This window comes from Mauremys reevesii, linkage group 11 (assembly GCF_016161935.1).
Source record: "Mauremys reevesii isolate NIE-2019 linkage group 11, ASM1616193v1, whole genome shotgun sequence".
Taxonomy (NCBI): domain Eukaryota; kingdom Metazoa; phylum Chordata; order Testudines; family Geoemydidae; genus Mauremys; species Mauremys reevesii.
In genome coordinates, this window is record NC_052633.1 from 5305736 (window position 1) to 5322607 (window position 16872).

Below are 16872 nucleotides of genomic sequence, written 5' to 3' on the forward strand. Positions count from 1 at the left end.
TGGGTGCAGGAGGGGGCTCCAGGCTGGGGCAGGGGGTTGGGATGCATGGTGCAGGCTCCAGCTGGGTGGCACTTACCTCAGGCGGCTCCCAGTCGATGGCGCAGCAGAGCTAAGGTAGGTTCCCTGCCTGCCCTGACCACGTGCCGCTCCCAGAGGCGGCTGGCACATTCCTGCAGCCCCTGGAGGGTGAGGGGGACAGGAGGCACCGCACACTGCCCCTGCCCGCCAGCGCCATCCCCACAACTCCCATTTGCCACAGTTCCCGGCCAATGGGAGCTGCAGAGTCGGTGTTCAGGGCAGCGCATGGAGACCCCCTTCGCCCTGCTTCCCCCCGCCTCTCCCCGGAACCACGGGAACATACCAGCCACTTTCAGGAGCTGCACAGAGTCAGGGCAGGCAGGGCCCTGCTGCGCCACCAGACTTCTAGTGCCCTAAAATCTCCCGAATTGGCTTCAGTAGCCTCCAGGAGATAGGGCCTGATTCCAGGAGACCCCTGGTGAAACCAGTAGGTTGGCAACTCTAGCTGTGAGGGGCCACAGCATGCTCAGTGTATGCAGAATCTTCAGAGAATTTAGCTGCCAAACTCTTACAAGCCTCTACTGACCTTGTGCAAACTGAGATTTCTCTGCTCAACAAAATTGCTGTAAGATTTTTTTAAAAAACATGGACAAAACAACGTATTTTCCCTAATCTCCTTCTCAGAAATGGCTGACCTGTTTGATCTGAGATTTTTCCAAAAAAATCAGCATTAGGCAGACACCGCGTAGACATTTAAAACCAAGAAGTTAAAGTTTGGCAAAGTTATAAGCAACTGAAAACCGGCTCTTATAAAGAACATGTTGGGCAACTTCAACTGTATGTCACGCTGCCAGCTCCACCTACAGTGCAAGGATCAAAATAAAATATTTAAGGTTAAATCCTAGCTCTGTTGACATTAATGGGGGCAAGGGTGTCAGGCTTTCCCTCTTAGTACTCAAGATAGGTTTTTCCAGAATGAAGTGGGGGAGAAGCCGAAAAGAAACCAGGCTTCTAGTACAGTTAGATGGCGATTACCAGTCATGAGCCATATAGGTGTTGTTCAAGGACATCCTACTGGATGCTCTAAAATCCACGATTCCACAGACACAAAAAAAGTTACACGGGGCAAGAAGCCATCCTGGTTAAAAAGAGATGTAGAAGTGTCAATAAAACATAGAAAAATATATAAAGGATAGAAAAAGAGGAAGTAAATGATACTGAATATAAGTTACAAGTTAAAAAATGTAGGCATCTGATAAGGGAAGCCAAAGGAATCAATGAAATTTCAATGGTCAATAGTGTTGAAGGCAATAAGAAGGCATTTCTTAAACTACGTTAGGAACACAAAAAGCCCCAAGGTCAGATATATAATTCCATTACTAGATGCAGGTGGTAAAACTGTAATAGTGATGCAGAAAAGGCAGAAATGTTCCATAGATATTTCTGTTCTATATCTGGAATGAAGTAGAAGGATGTATCCATCCCATATGATGCTGTGGATGGAATAGAAAGTTTATCATCTGTTTAAAAAAAAAAGGATGTTCAGCAGAATCTGCTTAAATGAAACCCTTTCAAATCAACAGGCCCAGAAGACACCCAAGAATCCTAAAGGAGCTCTCTGAACCACTAATGGAAATTCTTTACTATTTTTGGGAAACTGGGGAAATGCAAAAGTATGGGAGGACTTCCACCATAGTTCCAATATTTAAAAAGGGTAAAATGCACTATAGACTGATTAGCCTGATGTTGATTCCGGGCAAAGTAATGGAATAGTTAATTTGGCACTCAATCAACAAAGAGGTAGAGCCTAAAACAACCATTACTGCCAGTCAGCATGCTTTCATGGAAGGTCGGTCTTGTCAAAAGAAATGGTTATCCATTTTTATAAGATTACAGGGCTGCTTGATAACAACCGTGTTGATATATACCTGGATTTTTAAGGCAATTAATTTATTACCACATGACATTTTGATTTGAAAACTCACATTATATACAATTAACAAGACACATATCAGAAGGATTAAAAACTGGCTCTGTAGCGGGATGGCCCTGAGGGGGTTAAAGCAGCCCTGGGGAGGGCTGCAGCTGGGGACAGAAAGGCTAATGGGGAAAGCAGCCACAGCTGTGGCCAGCTTAATCTGGGCCCAGCTGGTCCTTATAAGAGGGCTGTGGGCCAGAAGCTAAGACACTCTCTAGCTTCTTGAGAGAGAAGGACCTGGCTCCCTCGGAGCTGAGAAGGTACCTGAGGTGGAGCAGTGCTGGGGAAGGGCAGAGAGAGCAGGGGAGCTCCAGCCTAGCAAACCCACAGGCTGCAGGCCCTGGAAAGGGCCTATGAAAGGGTACTGGGGCTGCAGAGGGTCAGCCCAGAGATAGGAAAAGGCAGTGGGTCCACCCCCCACCCCCTTGCCAATGATGAGTGGTTTGCAGACTGCACTCTGCCCCAGTGAGTGGGGGCTAGATGGTGGCTGGTGAGGCAAGGTGGGGCTAGGAGGTTGGGGGTTCCCCTGGGTGAGGAGACACAGATTGGGGGTTGCTGTAGGGGGACAGAACCAGTAGCATAGCTGGGGGGAGCAGGGCCACCCCGGGGAGGCAAGAGGGGCAATTTGCCCCAGGCCCGGCAGGGGCCCCCACGAGAATTCTTTGGCCCCGGCCCTGCCTCTGCCTTCCCCCAGCACCTCAGCGTGTCCAGCAGCGGCCCTGGACAGAGCTAAAGCAGCATGGCTCGGGGGCGGGGCCTGAGCTCCTCCCCGCTCGGAGCCGTGTGGTAACGGGGGGGGCTGCGAGCTCCGGTCCCACCGGAGCCAGGCTGCTGCAGCTCTGTCCAGGGGCCAGGTAAGCTCCTGGACGTGGTGCGCTGGGTCTCCGAGAGAGGGGAGAGGTGGGGGTAACCCAGGAGCAGCCCTGGACAGAGCTAAAGCAGCATGGTAAGGGGGCGGGGCCTGAGCGGCTCCCCGCTCGGAGCAGGATGCGTTGGGGATTCTGAGGGGAGCAGTCGGGGGGCAGGAAGTGGGTGGGGGCAGGGCCAGACTGTTTGGGGAGGCACAGCCTTCCCTACCCTAAAGCTCATTCATCAGTTTGAGGCTTGCAGACAGCTATTTAACACGAAGAGCCAAGCTGTTATCTTTTCCATGGGGGAGGGATCACATGAGAAGAGCAATATCCTACACCACCTACCTCCTTCCCAACCCTACCAAGGGAGACCGACACCCTCCCACCCTGCATTCCCTGAGGCTCCAGAGGCGTTAATTCAGTGGTTCTCAAACTTTTGTACTGGTGACCCCTTTCACATAGCAAACCTCTGAGTGCGACCCCCCCCCTTAAATTAAAAACACTTTTTTTATATATATTTAACACTATTATAAATGCTGGAGGCAAAGCGGGGTTTGAGGTAGAGGCTGACAGCTCGTGACACCCAGTAATAACCTCATGACCCCCTGAGGGGTCTGAACCCCTGGGTTAATTTAATTTTAGCACCCTGTGTCCATTCACATGCATGTGCTATTTTGAGCATTTCAGTTTTCACAGCATAGGCTCATCCCAGATTCTGGAATAAGCTCAAATGCTCAGTTCGTGGAGTATGTACATACGCTATACTAAAGACAAACCCACAGTAACTGTCTCCAGTTTGTGAGGGACCCCATGGAGCCAGTCTCTAGGAAACAGATACATTCATGGAGATTAAGTCCATTAATGGCTATTAGCCAGGATGGGTAAGGAATGGTGTCCCTAGGCTCTGTTTGTCAGAGGGTGGAGATGGATGGCAGGAGAGAGATCACTTGATCATTACCTGTTAGGTTCACTCCCTCTGGGGCACTTGGCATTGGCCATTGTCGGTAGACAGGATACTGGGCTGGATGGACCTTTGGTCTGAGCCAGTATGGCTGTTCTTATGTTCTAAGCTAAATGAACCCACAGTTATGGAGACAGATATGAGTCAAGGAAGCCAGCAGAGTATCAGAAACCTGGAAAAATCTCTGACTGGATGGGCTCAGGCATTTGGTCACCAGCTGAGGTGGTTCAAAAGTTTTGGAAATGTTTTAAGCAGAATTTTTTTATTGTTTCTTTAAACAATCAAACACAGCAAGCAGCAAATATTTGGCTACACACTTCTGAAACCCCAAACCATGTTCAGGTTTTGGCAGATTAATTTCAGCTTTTCAATTAAAAAAACCACAACAAATTTTGAAGGAAAGCAGACATTGTCCATGATTTTTTTCTGCTTTTTAAAAACCCCTAGTTTTGGATCCACAAAAAGTTTTGACGGAAAATATTTGTCCAACCTTTTTAATGAGCTTTAGTGCCTTTTAGCACTAGCTGATGCTGAGAACCAGTGATACCTTGTAAAGGTGACTTGAAAAGAAATTTTCTCAAAACTGGGTTTGTGCTGAGATGCGGAAGGTTTTTAAATGTTTGTTTTTCCCAGGGCTGCCCAGGAGGTGGGAAGTGGGGCAATTTGCCTCGGGCCCCACAGGGCCCCCCACAAGAATATAGTATTGCAACTCTTTTTTATGGAAGGGGCCCCTGAAATTGCTTTGCCCCAGGCCCCCTGAATCCTCTGGGCGGCCCTGAGTGGGGCAGAGGCCGCTCCCCCACCGAGCACAAGTGGCACCTTGTCAATTTCTTGAGGCCTTTGTACTCGGCAGTGCTCCGGGTCTCCGGCAGCATTTCGGCGGCGGGTCCTTCAGTGCCACTGAAGACACCCAGAGGGAGTGAAGGTCCTGCCGCCGAAGACCCGGCCTGCCGCCGGGTGAATAAAAGCACCGCAGTGGGTGGCGCCTTTGTTTTTTTTATTGCTCCCCTTGTTCCCTCCACCTGGCTACGCCACTGGGCAGAACCCTGATGTAAAGAGAACCGGGGTCCAAGAGGGACACAGGGTCAGCAGCAGGCAAGACACTGGCCTGCAGAGGGCGCTCTGGAGGCTGGAGAGCTAATTCCCAAGACAACCAGCAGGAGGCACCGTGCTGGTGAGTCGTCGCCCCACCACAGGCTCACTGACAGAACTCAGAATGTAGCTCTTAATGGGCAGATATCAACAAGTTGGGCTGTTTCAGGCGGGGTCTCCCAGGGACTGGTTCTTGGTCCAGAATCACAGAATATCAAGGTTGAAAGGGACCTCAGGAGGTCATCTAGTCCAACACCCTGCTCAAAGCAGGACCAATCCCCCACTAAATCAACGTGCTATGTCGTATTAAGGATCTAGACAGGTCTTTCCTGGTCAAATGTGCAGATGACACAAAGATTGGTGGGGTAGTAAATGTGAGGAGGACAGTTTCCTATGACAATCATCTGGATCACCTGGCTAAATGGTCACAAGCCAACAAAATGTGTTTTAATACAGGCCAATGCAAGGTAATACAACTGCGAACCAAGAACCCAGGCTATGCCTACAGGATGGGAGACTGCCTCGGAAAGCAGGGACCTCAGAGAAGGTCATCATAGGTAATTATCTCACCATGAGCTCTCCTTGCAGCAAAAGGAGACGATGTGAACCAGGATGCCTAAGAAGGGGAATGTCAGGTAGAAGTAGGCAGGTGATCTTGCCTCTGTACACAGCATTGGCAAGGCCACCACTACAATACTGTGCCCAGGGCTGGGGTCTGCATTTCAAGAAGGGTGTGAGAGCGTTCAAAGGAGGACCACACAAATTATCCCAGAGCTGGAAGATGAGCCATACAATCAAGTATCAGAGGGGTAGTCGTGTTAGTCTGGATCTGTAAAAGCAACAAAGAATCCTGTGGCACCTTATAGACTAACAGACGTTCTGCAGCATGAGCTTTCGTGGGTGAATACCCACTTCTTCAGATGCAAGTCTTGCATCTGAAGAAGTGGGTATTCACCCACGGAGCCATACAATGTGAGCTCCACTTATCGCAGAGAAGGTTGAGAGGTGATCTGATCGCTGTGTCTCGGTCCTTACCCCTGGAAAAGGGGTCTGAGCCTGGGGGGCTCTCCAGTTTGCGGACACTAGCACAACACGACCCAACAGCTGGAAGCTGAAGTTAGACAAATTCAGTCTTGACATAATAAATTGCGCTTTCCTAGCAGTGAGGGTGATTAAACACAGTACCTGGTTTACAATGGTGCCAACCGTGCCGTGGCACTGGGCCCACGCTCAGAAGGACCCCGCCTGGCCCTCTGCCCCAGGCCCCGCCACTGCTCTGCCTCGTCCCCCAAAGCCCCACCCCCTGCTCACTCCCCTCTCCCCGCTCTCCCTCCCATGCAAGCAGCGGGCAGGGCTTCAGGGGGGAAGAGGTAAAGTGGAGGCAGGGCTTCAGGATGCAACATGGGCTGGGCCTTGGGGCAGAGTGGGGGAGGGGGCGAGACCATGGTCCTGGCCCTGGGGTCCACAAAAGATTAATTCATCCCTGATTAAACACTGTGACAGCTAATTGGGGAGGTGACAGATGCCTCCTCCTTTGTGAGGATTGCCTGCGTTGCCCTCAACATGCTAATAACGCTTACAGCTCTGCCTTGTGACAGCGACTGTTATCGAATCTTGGACTTTGGCCAGTCACCTGCGCGGGCCAGGAAGGGATTTTTTCCCCAATGTATAATTGGCCAGATGTCATTTTCCCCATTTCTTCTGAAGCATCAGGGATTGGCCAGAGCTGGAGATGGGATGCAGATGTGGTGGACCAGTGCTCTGGCTGCCCAGCTGGTGTGCCTTGATCCCATTCTCAGGGTCAGACTGATCTCCACATTCAGGGTCAGGAAGGAATTTCCCACCAGGTGATACTGGCAGGGGCTTTGGGGGGGTGTTCACCTTCCTCTGTTGCGTGGTGCACTAGTCGCCTGTTGGCATTATGTGGGCACGTCTCGCCTGATCAATCCCCTGCCATTGCAGGGGCTCGGGCAGTGGTGGCACCTCGGTCTCTCCTGGCTCATGACAGTTTAGTGTCCTGAGGACTATGTCTGCACTGCACTACGAGGCTGTGACTTCAGCTAATCGAGACGTAGATGAGCTGGTTTTCCTTTGCTCCAGTACAGGAGCAGTGAAGCTGCGGACATGTAGGCTTCAGCAAGGGCTGGCCCTGTGAGGAACTACCCAGGGCCCTGGGCAGACTGGTACCACCTGTGCTGAAGCGTGCGCTGGCGCAGCAAACTGAGCCAGTGACCACGCTAGCCAGAGCAGCAGAATACGGAGCCTGGACTTCAGAAAGGCAGACTTTGACTCCCTCAGGGAAATAATATGAGGAGGAAAGGAGTCCAGGAGGGCTGGCTGTATTTTAAAGAAGCCTTATTGAGGTTGCAGGAACAAACCATCCCAATGTGCAGAAAGAATAGTAAATATGGCAGGCGAGCAGCTTGGCTTAACAGAGAAATCTTCAGTGAGCTTAAACACAGAAAGGAAGTTTACAAGAAGTGGAAACTTGGACAGATAACTAAGGAGGAGTATAAAAATATCACTTCATGATACAGGGGTGTAATCAGGAAGCCCAAAGCACACTTGGAGTTGCAGCTATCAAGGGATGTGAAGGGTAACAAGAAAGGTTTCTAGAGGTATGTTAGCAACAGGAAGCAGGTCAAGGAAAGTGTGGGCCCCTTACTGAATGGGGGAGGCAACCTAGTGACAGAGGATGTGGAAAAAGCTGAAGTACTCAATGCTTTTTTTGCCTCTGTCTTCACAGACAAGGTCAGCTCCCAGACTGCTGCACTGGGCAGCACAGCATGGGGAGGAGGTGAGCAGCCCTCGGTGGTGAAAGAACAGGTTAAGGACTATTTAGAAAAGCTGGACATGCACAAGTCCATGGGGGTGGTTCTAATGCATCTGAGGGTGCTGAGGGAGTTGGCTGATGTGATTGCAGAGCCATTGGCCATTATCTTTGAAAATTCATGGCGATCGGGGGAGGTCCCAGATGACTGGAAAAAGGCTAATGTAGTGCCCATCTTTAAAAAGGGGAAGAAGAAGAATCCAGGGAACTACAGACCAGTCAGCTTCACCTCAGTCCCTGGAAAAATCATGGAGCAGGTCCTCAAGGAATCCATTTTGAAGCACTTGGAGGAGAGGAAGGTGATGAGGAACAGTCAACATGGGCAAGTCATGCCTGACCAACCTGATTGCCTCCTATGATGAGCTAACTGGCTCTGTGGATATGGGGAAAGCGGTGGACATGATATACCTTGATTTTAGCAAAGCTTTTGATACGGTCCCCCATGGTATTCTTGCCAGCAAGTTAAAAAAGTATGGATTGGATGAATGGACTAGAAGGTGGATAGAAAGCTGGCTAGATTGTCGGGCTCAACAGGTAGTGATCAACAGCTCGATGTCTAGTTGGCAGCCGGTTTCAAGCGGAGTGCCCCAGGGATCAATCCTGAGGCCGGTTTTGTTCAACATCTTCATTAATGATCTGGATGATGGGATGGATTGCCCCCTCAGCAAGTTCACAGATGACACTAAACTGGGGGGAGAGGTAGATATGCTGGAGGGTAGGGATAGGGTCCAGAGTGATCTAGACAAATTGGAGGACTGGGCCAAAAGAAATCTGATGAGGTTCCACAAGGACAAGTGCAGAGTCCTGCACTTAGGACGGAAGAATCCCATGCACTGCTACAGACTGGGGACTGACTGGCTAAGCAGCAGTTCTGCAGAAAAGGAGCTGGGGATTACAGTGGACAAGAAGCTGGATATGAGTCAACAGGGTGCCCTTGTTGCCAAGAAGGCTAATGGCATATTGGGCTGCATTGGTAGGAGCATTGCCAGCAGATCGAGGAAAGTGATTATTCCCCTCTTGGCACTGGTGAGGCCTCATCTGGAGTATTGCATCCAGTTTTGGGCCCCCCTGTACAGAAAGGATGTGCACACATTGGAGACAGTCCAGTAGAGGGCAACGAAAATTATCAGGGGGCTGGGGCACATGACTTGTGAGGAGAGGCTGAGGGAACTGGACTTGTTTAGTCTGCAAAAGAAAAGAGTGAGGGGGGATTTGATAGCAGCCTTCAACTACCTGAAGGAGGGTTCCAAAGAGGATGGAGCTCTGCTGTTCTCGGTGGTGGCAGACGACAGAACAAGGAGAAATGGTCTCAAGTTGCAATGGGGGAGGTCTAGGTTGGATATTAGGAAACACTATTTCACTAGGAGGGTGGTGAAGCACTGGAATGGGTTACCGAGGGAGGTGGTGGAATCTCCTTCCTTGGAGGTTTTTAAGGCCCGGCTTGACAAAGTCCTGGCTGGGATGATTTAGTTGGGGATTGGTCCTGCTTTGAGCAGGGGGTTGGACTAGTTGACCTCCTGAGGGCTCTTCCAGCCCTGATCTTCTATGATTCTGTGATTAAAGTCTATCTGAGCTGAAATCACGCCCATTAAACAGTGTTGATTGATGCCCTGAGTTTCTAATCAGTGCAGCAGATGGTGGGCGGCCAGCTACAGCTCTCTGCTCCGCTGCCTTGCCCCATCTAGCCTGTGCTAGCTAGCAATAGCCTGTGGGGAGCTGGGGTACAGTGCACTCCGGTATGGCCCCTGTCTGCACCAGGGGTCGCTATTGAGAATGGACTAGGGCCAGCTACACTAGTCCTGCACCCACTGGGGCTCCCTCGTGCCCTGGCAGGAGAGAGGGGACTGCACCAACACAGAGGGTCAGCATGCCAGTGGTGCTGCTTACATGCTGCAGTTTTAGCGCATGCTGAACCACTTTCCTGAACTGAGGCCCTGGTCTTTAAATATCTTTTAGCTAAATCAGGGATCCAAAGCAAACTCCAGTCTCTCACGCCTAGAGATCATGCCAGCCTGTGTTGCTCCCTGCAGGGTATGTGGTTAACCCCCCATAAAGGGCACATGGAGCTCATGGATATAATAGTCTGATTTGTGGCCAATAGCAGTTCAACCTGATGTTTCTCAAGCCATTTAACTTTTTCAGGAAACCATATGTGAGAAACAATCAGCCTGTGAATTGCTTACAGAGCTTGTCATAAATATAGATCAGGTAAATTATACTGCTGGGCTGTGTGTATTTTGGAATAGTAATAGTCATAATTAGGCTAGGACAACTGGGAACAAATTATTGTAATACTTTAGACACACACTCCCCTACCCAGACATCTGTTCCCACAGCTATTTGCAGGACGCAGTTACACAGCTGTTTATTTTTTACACTAGACTAATCACAGTTGTTCAGACTGCTCAGTACCAATGGACCAAATCGGGCTCTCAGTTACACCAGTGTCAATCAGAAGTAACTGCACCAAAGCCAATGGAGTTGGTTTGGATTTAAGATAGTGGCTTCTGTACAGGGCAGAATTTTGGCCCAGAGGATTTAGCTGCTCATTCTGCACTGGAAGCAGAAACACCTGAACATGATCTGAAAAATAAAAGCCAAGATCCTTAGGCGGTGTAAAGCTGCAGAGCTCCACTGAAGTCAGTGAATTGTGCCCCAGGTGAGGGTCTGGCCCTCTGGCTCTTCGGGTTCGTTGCTGACTGTTCCAGATAAAGAAGAAAAGATGCACCCCATTTGTACTTCTTTTCTTGGGTCCCTGAAGAACAGGGCTTCCTGCCTTGGAGTGCCACCTTCCCTCCACGCAGTGCCTGTAACTCAGCAGCCAGCATTTCCTCCAGCACCTCGGACTTTTCTAAAGCTGAACACTAGGAACTAGACTGTGCTGGCCTCATGCCCACTGAGGAGCACTTTCCGTTCTACGGAACCCCACTGAGGACAATGGGAGGACTATTGGTGGAGGAAGGCATGATTCAGCCTGAGCACAGACTGCCCTGGGTTTCTCCCCTTTAGGATTGAAGGTGTATGTAGAGCTGGAAGTGAAAGTGACTTTGCTCTCTAGGAAGGCTTCCCTTTCCTCCGCTCGCAGACTTGTCGACCGGTCGGTGAGATGTAACCAGTATTGTATGGGGGGAGGGACCTGAGAAAGAAGGAGAACAAGCAGGATAAAGCACTGAAATGTTCTCTTATAGCTTGTCACGGGGCGACTTCTTCCAGCCAATCTGGTGCTGGCGCTGCAATAGTTCACACAGCAGCTCAGAAAGTCCTGCCCGCGAGGAGCTGTCCTAACATGCAGCGTGGACTCCTTGCTGACAGAAAAATGTCTGGATTCCAGGGAGCTGACATTGCTGAGCTCATTCCCCCAACCTGAGGAAAAAAAAGACTCTGATAATTCTGCAGGGTTGCTGCTGTGATATTTTTGGCAAACTACGTATCATGCAAATTATGCTGATGGAGCCTATAGTGTCCAGGCAAAGTGGAATGGAGCTAGCAAGAACAGCTTTCTCAATGGAGCTGTGAATCAACTGATTATTGGATCCCCAGGATACAGGTTGGCATTACGGTGCCACAACCAAAAAGCTCCTCTTCTGGCCAACTGCAAATTGCGGGATTCTCAGCAGCAAAATACATGATCCGGCAGAGGGTCAATGAAGACAGTTTAGACTGGGGGGAAGGGAGGAAATTGGGATCCTGGGGAATCTGTTCAGGGTCTAGACATGCAGAGACAAAAATGACACACTTCGCTAGAACTGTAAAGCCTGCAGGCAGAAGGACCTTCTGGGTTGGGCTCGAGAACCTGCGATTTCAAGCCATTGAATTATCATGAGAGCATCACTGCTTGTCCTTTGGTTGATTTTGAAAGAGTTCTCTCTCGTTTTCTTACCACAGATATGGTTTGATTTAAATGATGAACTCCATTATCTATATTTACTTTGAAACATTAAACACAGTGCGAGAAAATTTTCTTGTCATGGGAAACTCCTGTGTCAGCTATGCTAAGGGGGACAATTTCTATTCCTGGACAATATTTACATGTAGGTACAAGGGATGATATAGAACAGGGAACAGAAGCAGCTGTTACTGGAATGGTACACATAGCAGCTAGGCGTCTGGCTGGTTGGGGCAGATTCATGGCATAGGGCTTGCAGTATCTAGCTGTCATTCTGTGCTGTAGCTATTAGTCTCTGTGTCTTGTATCTCTTGGGTAAGAGTTATTAGAGGAGATCATTGGGAGGGATGAGTGCAACACTGTACTCAGAAACATGCTGGGGAGACATGCTGACATCACAGGATGACAGACGCACCATCTCCTGGTGTATCCATCATTAATTGGTACAAATGAGGATCAGGTGTGCGCTGCATGCTGCAGACTGGGAGTACACTGCCAATGAAAGGTGTGATGGCAGCACAGGTAGGCACACCCATGCTGCTTTCATCTACCTAGCACAGGTAACAATAGATGAAGCACGTGCCACCGCATCCACACTGCTGTTGTTACCCATGCTAGCCAGATTCCAGCTAGCATGGGTATACTTGCCCAGGCTGCAGTGCAATCACACCATAACTTGCTGTGTAGCAGACCCCATGGGCAGCCCTTCTTGCAGTTAGACCCTTTTCTCTCCAGAGGCTACCCACATGCAGTTGGCCAGTGGCCAAGGGTTGGGGGAGAGGGAAGAAAAGCATGCAGAGAGTCAGCAATCAATGATTTCAGACGCGACCAGCATGGCCAGTATTCACACCAGTGACAGGGTGTCTGCATGCCAGCCCCTATCCTCCAGGACAAGCATCTGTGGCATTTGCATCATGACCCTTCTTACATTGTCAGTGCATTTGGAGCTAATAACACTGTGGCAGCTCCTAGATTGCAGAATATCAGCAGTTCCATCAAAAGTGGGACTAATCTGCCCAAATGGTGACTGACTCTGCACCATGTTCTCATGCCACTGAGCTTTCCAGCCGCCCAGCGGCCTGACTTTCCATAGGGCGTGAAGTCAAGCAGAGTGGCAAGCAGTGCTGGAATTCAGAAAAGCAGGTTTGTTTCCACTTGGTCAGATCTTTCTCCATGGAGGTGCTGGTGGTGAGCCCTGGCACATGTGTTACGCAGACGCTAGCAGATTTGTATGCATTCCGTGACTGTTGCATTGCTTGGGGAGGAAAAAAGCCAGTGGCCAGCAACTATGTTTTGACATCATGTCAATCAAATGCCAGTTTAGTAACTTATTTAGTATTATTTTAGCCAAAAACTCCAAATCAAAATTCCAAAGAGCAGGATGGAGAAAACCTTGCTCTAGTCTGCAGACCTGTATCTCTTGAAGGCCTGGCTGCTAGTTGGTTGTGAATCTAGGAAATGAAATATTGACTGTCTAGCTCAGGGGTGGGCAAACCTTTTGGCCTGAGGGCCACATCGGGGTTGTGAAATGGTAAGGAGATCTGGGTAGGGAAGGTTGTGCCTCTCCAAACAGCCTGGCCGCTGCCCCCTATCCGCCCCTTCCCACTTCCTGCCCCCTGACTGCCCCCCTCAGAACTCCCGACCCATCCAACCCCCCTGCTCCTTGTCCCCCTCCCAGCCGAGAGCTCAGGGGACAGGCAGGACGGTCTCACAGGCCAGATGTGGCCTGCGGGCCGTAGTTTGCCCTAGTCTAGTCTAGCTGGATAGCTCCCAAATTGGGTCTCAGCACAGCAGAGAAGCTGGGACTGACACACAGACACAGCTGGCTGTTTTAGCAGGGGGGACACACTAAATACAGCAATATGGGAGGGCACTAAGTGTTGGGCCTGACAAAATTGAAAATCAAACTCCAAGGGCCCAATTATACAAGATGATGTGGGCTCAGAATTCCCATGGAAGCCAGAGAGAGCTAAGGACTCTCAGCACCCTGCTTCCGGGAGTTTTGTCCCAGCATGCACCATTCTGCTTTATGACTTAGAGTGGATTCCTAGGAGGCTGTCATTGTTTGAGTCCTTCCAAAGTCCTGGCCTGGAACACAAGTTCTTAGCAGGATATTACATGGTTCTAGACATGTTCATTGTTGTAGATCAGAAGTGCAACGTTTGAGTGGATTAGGATGTTACCAGAACCTGGAGATGAAGTATTTTCTCTCTTTAATAGCCACTCATTGTGCATAAAGGGTCAGACTGTAAGTCAGGGTAGCTCCACCAACTTCAGCTTCCAGTTTGTGCCAGGTGGGGAATCTGTTCCAATGAAAAGAGGATTGTGATCAATTGTTCTTCATGTCCACCAAGAAGAAATTGGCTTAGTTTGCAGCAAGGGAGATTCAGGTTAGATATCAGGAAAAACGTGCTAACTATCAGGATAGCTAAGCACTGGAACAGGTCACCGACAGAGCTTGTGGGATTCCTGGCCTTAGAGATTTTTAAGAACTGTAGGATAAACACCTCTCACTCTAGGTTTACTTTGTCCTCCCTCAGTGCAGGGGACTGGACTAGATGTCCTCTTGGGCTCCCTTCATGCCTATGATTCTATATAGATCATAGAAGAGGGGGACACAGCTGGAAAGGACTGAGGGGGCTTTATTTTCTCACTTGAGTAAAAAAAAGTTCTTGTAACTCTTTTCTTTCAATCACCGCCCAAGAGTGATCTTTTTTTAAAGATTGTTTTACTCTGAAGTTATTCCCACCAGCGATATTGTCATTTTCTGTTTTTAAGACGTGTTTCCCAAATTTTATCCGGGACCCCAGACTCTCACCCTAGCTGGCATATGTCCTGCTTTCCCAGAAGCAGCCTTCAGTATGAGTTTCATACTGCACCCGTTCACAACATTTCTATGAAATACTTCTAATGTGCAGTGGATGGATTTAATGTCGCACTTTGATGACTATGGCTGGGGTTTTCAAAGGAGACAAAGGGAGTTCAGTGCCCAATTCCCAGTGAAATCCAGTGGCACTTGGGTGCCTTGGGGAGCCCTTTGAAAACCCCAGCCTATATGTATTGTAAATGCACAACCCATGCCCTGCATGTTGCTTTCTGTACAGCTCAAATACCCAGGCAAGAAGAACAGGGAAAGAAATCAAATGCAAAATCAGAAATGAGCAGTGAATCCCTCAGCACTGACTGGGCAATTGCCAATATAACATCCCCAGCTGCATAAAATCATGCTGCACTGGAATATAGCAAGGATTTTGTGTCTATTTATTCTCAGTAATATTGCAGTCCTGCTTAGTCAGAGCCTGACCAGGTCTGGCCCCATCATGCCAGGTGTTGTACAAACATGGCATGAGAGTGCCCGCCCCAGAGGGCTTACAATCTAAAAGACAGACAAAACAGGTGGCTGAGACAACCAGAAATCCTTGCGCTGTCCTCCTTTGTTATTCCATAATGGAAGCTACGGACCAGACAAAACCCCACTGCAGGCACTGGAAGAGTCAGATTTCTGCATATGCCGCAGGCTCCAGGGTTTGAATGTAAGAAACACGCTGCCAGCGGGCTCCAAAATGCAGCAGAACAACATAGGGCGTATTTCAGAAGTATTAGATGAGGCTGTAAATGGCACGAGATGAAAGGTTGTGGATGAAAGTGTGCAGTAGTACAAGCTGAGACCCGTCTCCCTGCATTACCTCAGATCAGAGGAGGTGTGCGGGACACGTGGGCACTTGGTGGTACTGTGGCAATACATTTGCACATTAATGATCGTTAATCATAGGGTGCCTGCACACTGAAAACGACCCTGTTGCTGATGAGCTGTTTCATGGACATTACGGTACCTACTAAGACACAGGAGTTGCGTCACACTATGAACATTTTATGTTTCAGGTGAAGTACAGCAAAACCAGCATTGTAGTATCAGGAAATTTTGCTAAAGGTGCAATAAAGCAGTGCCAGAGGGAAAGTGTTCAGCAGACCATGGCCTAGCAATGCAGGGCTGCTGCCCAGAGTCTTCGTCTTCTGCGGCCCAGCTTGGCTTTTAGCCAGAAGGGCTAATAAGTATTTATAATGTTGAGATTTAATTTCACTCTTTCCTCCAACCTCCCCCCCCCCCATGAAAGGTTACATTAACGACACGCCTCACAAAATAAGGGCTAACCCCAGGCTCCTCTTAGGATTCATAACCCTATACCTAAGAGCTCTGAACTGGAGAGAAAAGGACCAAGTTAGTCCTGATCCTGCCAGGTTTATGTAAATGGCTCACCCTTTCTAAGGTGACTTGTACAACTACAGTAACTTCACAAACTGTTTGTTCTGGCCTGGATCAGCTGGAATATACCAATGCACTTTTCATGGCTGGGAGAGGACCAGAATTCATGGGTATCTCCAGTTTTTTCTGCTACTCAGGCACTCGTGCTTTACTAAACAGAATGGAGCATTCCAGAGAGAATGTGAGATGGCATGTTCATATCACGGACTTGTCCTCTTGAGTAAGAGCTGGCAAGTTCTTTGTATGTAGCCTACAAAACAGACCGTCCCCTGCAGGGTGTTTCTTAAGAGTGGCTGGCTGGTGTTGTTTTCTCTTGGCTGGTAGTCCTAATGCAACCACTCTTCTAGCACATCTGGTCAATGCAACATGCCAGGTAACTGAGAGCAGTGCTGGGCCAGAAGAAAAGGAATATGTGGAGGTGGGGAAGGGATCTTGGATAGGAGAGGAGGAGCCAATGCCCAGCGGAGCCCTGACACCAGAAGAGGAAGAGTGACAGAGGAAAGGAGCTCGCAGATCTTGGGCATAGCGCAAGGAAAAACTGGAACTGGCCTTTTGCCCTTTCTAATGGCTCATGTTGGATGGACAAGGGGGCAGAAGAGATACTCAGGGCTGTGTAGCTAGAAGCCTATTCTGGGCCCCTCTGCAAACCCTTCTGCTAGACTGCACTGTTATCAGAGGTACAAACCTGAATGGGGTTTGGCGTGGGGAATGCCCAGATGATGTTTTCCCTTAAGTTGAGGCCAGCCCCATCTCCGCCCCTTGTTATGTCCATTTGGGTCTCCTTCTAGCCCCGAGGAAACCTACATAAACCACTGACAGAAGAGACAAAAGCCTTGTCCACTGGTGTTTTAGACTGTGGAATAAGCTCCCTGTGCAGGCTGTAGCCCAGCCATGCGTGAGGCTTTTCGGAGGGCTTTGAGGATGAGCCTCAAAACAGTGGTGGGAAACTGCTCCCACTGGCGGAAACGACAGAAGCTGAGGAACACTCGAGC